Genomic DNA, 7,400 nt, shown 5'->3' on the forward strand with positions numbered 1-7,400 from the left:
GCCCAGACACCGACTAACGGAGGGGGTCCCCCGATGATCCGTGTTCTGCTGAACTTTCCTCACCTTGTGTACCCGTCGGTAGGGCGGGATCTTGCTCTCTCGGTAACTTCCGAAGCGTTCAAGTGGTGAAGCTTGAGTGTCTTGGCGAGACGTGGGGATGGGGTGGAGCAGCAGTGGAAAATCTTCACTCTGCGTCCGTGGATGGTTCCGAATCCTAAGCGAATATTCGAGCTTATGGATCCGGGGCCTAGATCGTGGATCTGGCCGTAGGGTTGCCTTGCGGGTGTGTTCCCTTGCCTTTGTGTTGTCCTTTAAGTCGTACTTGCCGCCTCCTGTGACGGGATCTTGAGAGTTGAGAACCTCTAGGGTATAACCGACCAAGTAGTAAATTCGGTTAACCTGTCGGATCTGCACGTGTATAGGAAAAGCTCACTAGGTTATAGGATCTGGCCAATGTATTATCCAGTTATCACTACCAACACTAGATTCGCAATTCCTAACCTTCACGGAGCTCGTACGGCCAATGTAGTTCCGGTTCTTGAGGGCGGGAAGGCACTTGCGTGTTACTGTGCAAATTGAGGACTGTATTGATATTTAAGCCTATACCTGCCTGGGTTTCTACCTTCTATGTCTTTCATCTGCTAAATCCCTTACCAGGCTCGGCTGCATGTCCCTTCTTCCCTTGACCCATCATCCCAGCTGTATTATCTTCAGATCCACCGGATCCATGACGTAATCATCATGGTCACCCTATTATGGGTACACTCATCCGGATCCAGGTCGCTTGGATCCACTTCACTGTAATTGTACACTCGCCGTGGATCCGTGCTCTCCAATCGTCCAACATCATCTTGCAACCGTCTGTGACCTCCATTGTCCCACGAAAGTTCCAGATCCCACTGCATCCCTCATCCCTGTACCCTGGATCCAGGTCCTTCTATGCGGGATCCTCCCTCCTTGGATCCGAACCCGGAAGTATGGTATCCGGGGTACCTCGCGGTGGATCCTGACTTCTCGTTAGCCGTGGCTACTAGATCCACCTTTGGATGGCACCTACCACCATTCCTTCATAGGATCCACACTCGATCCACTGGTACATAGTATATCCCATATCCACCTAAGTGAATCCAGGTAAGGGTGGATCCGAGATAAGTCTTGGTGGATCTTGCCTTTCCGTACATCGCTCATACCAGATCCATCGTCATTCCATACGGGGTGCCGCTCGTCATGGCTAATCCACCACAGGCAACTTGCACCCGTGCCAAACAATTGAAATTGTCACTGATTCGGGATAGTGACCCCGCGTCAGGCCCATTCTCTTATTTCTGAGAAAGCACTTCACCACAATCGCCTCCTGTACGTGGTCGGCGCTGCACAACAGCGTCCACGACGTGCACTACCAACATCCACAACCGCTTTCTCCTCTTCGTGACACATGTCTCCTGCCAAGCGTACTGGCAAATCGCCGGGCAAGGCCCCATCCGCCACCCCTCCGGTCAGTCCGTCTTCAATGTCGCCCACCGATCTGCGGGTTCTAGCCCAGGCTCTTTCCGATCAGGTGCAAACCTTGACGGCGGAGCTCCAGACGGCTCAAGATGCCCAAGGCCAAGCTGCGTCTTTGCACACCACCCAACTCCAAACCTTGCGAGCCCAGGTCCATGACCAGGCTATGGAGATCCAGGGGTGGGAGCACCGTGCGGCCTCTCGGTCGCAGGACCTACGACTCTTGCTGGCTGATATTGAGGGTTGCTGGTCTTGGTACTGTGTACCAGTTGTACCCATTAACCGGTCAACCTGAACCGGTCCAATACGATCCCGCTGTGATTATGGTACGTTGTTTATGCCACCCATGATTGGACGAGTAGAATGATTGGACGAGTACAGAATGATTGGATGAGTAGAATGATTGGATGACCTAGGTAGTGAGGACAGTGTAAGCCCCGATAAATCAATCACTTTCGAATCTTCCTTCTTCCGCTCAAGTGCCTTCACTCCGGTCTCCGCACCAAGTGCAGAAGTCACTCCGTTCAGCCCCAAGCTTCATTCCAACACCTCTACACCGTTAACAGGTTATGAGCCCAAGCACCATGTCCTCTGCCCATGACGCCTCGACCAAGGTCACCATCGACAAGTTCAACGGTGACAACTACGCGACGTGGAGCCGCTACATGCGTGGCGTGTTTCTAACCAAGTCGGTATGGCACGTAGTGAACCGGGAAACGACGCCGAGCTTCACGGACATCCGGACCAAGGACGACTACGTCAAGGCGAGCAACATTGCGTTCGGACTGATGTTGCTCCACATGAACGCGGACTACCATCACGTGGTTGATGACTGCGAGGAAGCGTGGGGCGCGTGGACGCGCTTGAAGACGCTGTATGGTGGGTCGCAGAAGGCTGGTCGCATCTACCTGAAGCGCCAACTCTTCAGCATGGAGATGTCGGAAGGCGGCAATGTCTTGCATCATTGCAACGAGGTCCTCAACATCAGCGCCAAGCTCAGCAGCATCGGCGCCAAGATGGAGGACGAGGACGTGGCGATCTGCTTACTGCGAAGTCTCCCCAAGAGCTACGAGAACGTCGTGCTGAACTTGGAGATGAGCAATGCAGAGCTGCGGTCGCAAGACGTTGTGAAAGTGCTCACAAACGAGCATATCAAGCGACAAGGTGAGAAGACGGCGACGGTGAAGACTGAAAACGCGGCCAAGGCGTTCAACACCGACCGAGAGTCTCGCCAATGCACGTACTGCGGGAAATTGGGGCACATGATTGACAAGTGCTGGACCAAGCAGAAGGATGAGGGTCGAGGTGCTCGACGCGGCGGCAACGGCCGTGGACGCGGAGCTAACAACATCCAGTGGCGAAACGACGGCGACGACGACTACGACTACGATCGAGTAGCGTTCGCGGTTTCCCTGGAATGTGGAGTATCGACGAACAAGAATGTGTCTGGAATGTGGGCGGTCGACAGTGGTGCCACACACCACATCTGTAACGACAAGTCCAAGTTCGCCAATCTCATCGAGCGCAATGAAGGCGAACTTTCGGTGGCCGACGGGAACAAGGCGGCTATCAAGGGTGTGGGGACCATCGTGGAAAGAGTGGTCCTGCCCAACGGCACCGAGCGCGAGATCGAGATCAAGAACGCGCTCTATGTGCCTAACATGAGCAAGAATCTGCTTTCAGTACCGCAGATCAACAAGAACGGAAAGTTCCAAGTGGTGTTCGATGGCACTGAGATGCACATCTCACGCAAGGACTCGAATCAAGTGGTGGCATCGGCGGATCTCGTAGATGGACTCTACTGGCTTCGCACGCCTCTTCGATCAGCAAATGCGGCGACAACTGGAAAAACGGTCGACCTGCATGCGCGTATGGGTCACGCTCCAGTCGAGGTACTTCGCAAGATGGTCGACAACAAGATGATCAAGGACGCGAAAGCACCTTCCAAGCCTAGCGGACCAAGTCTGTGTCGCGGCTGCCAGCAAGGCAAGATGGTCCAAAAACCATTCCCTAGCAACCGTGACAAGCGTCGCTACGACACTTTCGAGTTGCTTCACTTCGACATTTGCGGACCCATGGAGAAGTCCTCGCTTGGTGGCAGCAAATATTTGCTACTGATCGTGGACGAAGCCAGCGGATGCATGAAGGGCTTCTGTCTGCGTGCCAAATCAGAAAGCGAAGACTGCATCAAGACGTACATCACGAAGGTGCAGAAGCAGTTTGGCAAGAAGGTCAAGTTCGTGCGACACGACGGAGCTCGTGAGTTTGCGACTAACTCGCTTAAAGATTTCTACGAAGACGAGGGCATCGAGCAACAAACCACGGTTCCGTACGCGCACCAGACTAACGGCACGGCAGAGCGGGCCATCCGCACCATCGTCACGATCGGCCGCAGCATGCTGCATCATGCCAAGCTAGACAAGTGTTTCTGGGGTGAAGCGGCGATGACGGCCATCTACGTGAAGAACCGCCTGCCGTCACCAAAGATCGAGTGCAAGACTCCGTTCGAAATTGTGTACAAGTCCGCGCCGAGTGTGAAACACATGCGCGTCTTCGGCTGTCGAGCTTTCATCTTAACTCCAAAGGAGAAACGGCTCAAGTGGGATCCAAAGGCTCGCGCCGGATTGTTCCTGGGCTACGAAGAAGTATCCAAGGCGTATCGACTTTATGACATCGAGGCGGGGCAGGTGGTTATCAGTCGCGATGTCAACTTCGATGAATCGACCTTTGGACTTTCAGAGCCAATTTCCGATGAAGACGTCGACGACCTGGACTTCGAATCTCTCGACATCGACAATGACGGTTCGCGTCAGACGGAGCACAGGCAGGCGGGAAAGCGCAAGAGCCGCCCGAGTGAAGATGAATCTGCCACAAGACCGCGAGCTACGCGTCATCGACCCGGACTGGAAGAAGCAAGTGCGCCGACCAATTCGTCTTCACGTCGAGCAGACGTAAACGAAGAAGAAAAAGCTGGAGATCAAGATGAAGAATCGACTCCCCCCGTGTTTTGGCGTGCAAGTGCCAACGCAGTCGAAGCTGCGGTGGACTTATCGGAGCCAGCGACTTTCCAAGAGGCGGTGAACGGCCTCGACCAAGTGCACTGGCGCAAAGCCATTCGTGCTGAGCTCAAGTCGATGCGACTTCGAGGAGTGTTCCGTGCTGCTAAGTTGCCGAACGGACAGCGCGCTATTGGTACCAAGTGGGTGTTCAAGATCAAGCGCAAAGCGGACGGATCGATCGAGAAGTACAAGGCACGCCTCGTGGCCAAGGGCTTCAAGCAAAAGTACGGCATCGACTACACTGAGACGTTCTCGCCGGTTGTCAAGTACGTGACGTTGCGCATGGTGATCGCTTTGGCCAAGCACTTTGGCTGGCCGCTAGACCAACTAGACGTGGTGACGGCATTCCTGTACGGCGTGATGAGGGAGATCGTGTTTTGCGTGGTTCCCGAAGGTGTCGAGCTCGACGGTGACTTCGACTGCCTGGAATTGGTGAAGGCCATTTACGGTCTAAAACAAGCTTCGCGCGTGTGGAACGAGACTTTCGACGAGTTCGTATGCTCTATCGGCTTTCAAGTTTCGGCCTTTGACCCGTGCCTCTACATCAAAGTTGTTGATGGCCACTGTGTACTCATACTGGTCTACGTCGACGATGTCCTGGTCACCGGAAGCTCACCCGAGCTGATCTCACGCACGAAGGACGACCTCAAGACACGCTTCGAAATGACTGACAGCGGCAAGTGTGTGTTCGTCCTTGGGATCGAACTGGTAGACGGTCCGGACGGCAGCGTGACGATGAGCCAGCGGCGTTATGTGGATGACATCCTGAAGCGCTTTGGTATGGACGAGTGCAAGGCTGTGGTGAGTCCGGTGGATATAAGCACTCGACTGGTTCCAAGCGACGCGGCGACCAAGGTACAAGCTCCGTTTCGCGAAGCTGTTGGTGCACTCATGCACCTGATGACCGCGACGCGTCCAGATATTGCGTACGCGGTGGGCTATGTGTCGCGCTTCATGGAGAATCCCCAAGAAGAACACTGGGTTGCGGTCAAGCGCATCTTTCGCTACCTGCAAGGCACCAAGACGCATGGAATCTGCTACAAGCCGGGTAGCAACATCGACTTTCGCGGATACTCTGACGCAGACTGGGCTGGTGACCTCGCGGACCGCAAGTCGACTTCCGGCTACACGTTCATGCTGATGGGTGCGCCAGTGAGCTGGGGCAGCAAGAAGCAGTCAAGTGTTTCGCTGTCTACGAGCGAAGCGGAGTACATCGCGCTAAGTCTGGCAATTCAAGAAGGCAAGTGGATTCATCGCCTACTGTGCGAGATCTTAGCAGCTGCCAATGAGACTGGACCCGACCTCAAGATCCAAGAAGACAACCAGTCGTGCATCAAGATGACAAAGAATCCTGTGAACCACGGCCGCGCCAAGCACATCGACATCAAGTACCACCACATCCGCGATGAAGTCAAGCGTGGTGAAGTCAAGCTCGAGTATTGCGAGACTTCTGTGATGCTGGCTGACATCATGACGAAGGCGCTCCCAGGGCCTCGTCACATGGACCTAGCAGCTGCTCTCGGTATCCACGCGTGTTCGCATTGAGGGGGCGTATTGAGGGTTGCTGGTCTTGGTACTGTGTACCAGTTGTACCCATTAACCGGTCAACCTGAACCGGTCCAATACGATCCCGCTGTGATTATGGTACGTTGTTTATGCCACCCATGATTGGACGAGTAGAATGATTGGACGAGTACAGAATGATTAGATGAGTAGAATGATTGGATGACCTAGGTAGTGAGGACAGTGTAAGCCCCGATAAATCAATCACTTTCGAATCTTCCTTCTTCCGCTCAAGTGCCTTCACTCCGGTCTCCGCACCAAGTGCAGAAGTCACTCCGTTCAGCCCCAAGTTTCATTCCAACACCTCTACACCATTAACAGGTCGGAGTCATGGCCCGGAGCACTTGCTTCTTCCAATCCAGCACTGCGACGCGGTCGACGAACTTGTTCCCGTTCGTCAGGATTGGAGCGAGCTTTGCGTTTCCCCGCCTGCCTGAATTCACGAGCTCCATGGTCGTCCGAAATCTCGAGGTCGTCCAGGATATCCGCCGCATCATCGACATCTTCATCGTCATCTTGAATATTGACGTCGTCAAAGGTGGATTCGTCGAAAGTGACATCGCGAGAAATTACTACCTGCCCCGCCTCGATGTCATAAACGCGATACGCCTTCGAACGCTCTTCATAGCCCATGAAAATGCCTTCACGAGCCTTGGGGTCCCACTTGAGTCGCTTCTCCTTCGGCGTCAGGACGTAGGCCTTGCACCCGAAAACGCGCATGTGCTTCACGTTGGGCTTCCTCTTGTACACAATCTCGAAAGGTGTCTTCCCTGGGATCTTGGGTGACGGCAGCCGGTTCTTGATGTAGATCGCCGTCATCGCCGCTTCCGCCCAGAACGTCTTGTCCAAACGTGCGAAGTGAAGCATGCTGCGCCCGATAGTCACAATGGTCCGGTTGGCGCGTTCCGCAGTCGCATTGGTCTGATGCGCATATGGAACCGTCGGTTGAACTTCGATGCCATGGTCGTCGTAGAAGGCCTTGAGCGAGCTGGTCGCGAACTCCTTGGCACCGTCATGACGCACGAACTTGACCCTGGCATCGAACTGGCGCTCCACCTTGGCAATAAACCTGCGCAGACAGCCTTCACTCTCCGACTTGCGCGCAAACAGAATCCCGTCATGCAGCCGCTGGCTTCGTCCGTGATCAGCAGCAGATACTTGCTGCCACCAAGCGACTCTTTCTCATGGCGCCACAGAGGTCGAAGTGCAGGAACTCGAATGCTTGTACTTAGGCTTGTCCGGGTTGCTTGAAATGCTTTAGACCATCTTCCCTTG

Source organism: Phytophthora infestans, genomic scaffold, assembly GCF_000142945.1.
Source record: "Phytophthora infestans T30-4 supercont1.96 genomic scaffold, whole genome shotgun sequence".
Lineage (NCBI taxonomy): Eukaryota > Oomycota > Peronosporomycetes > Peronosporales > Peronosporaceae > Phytophthora > Phytophthora infestans.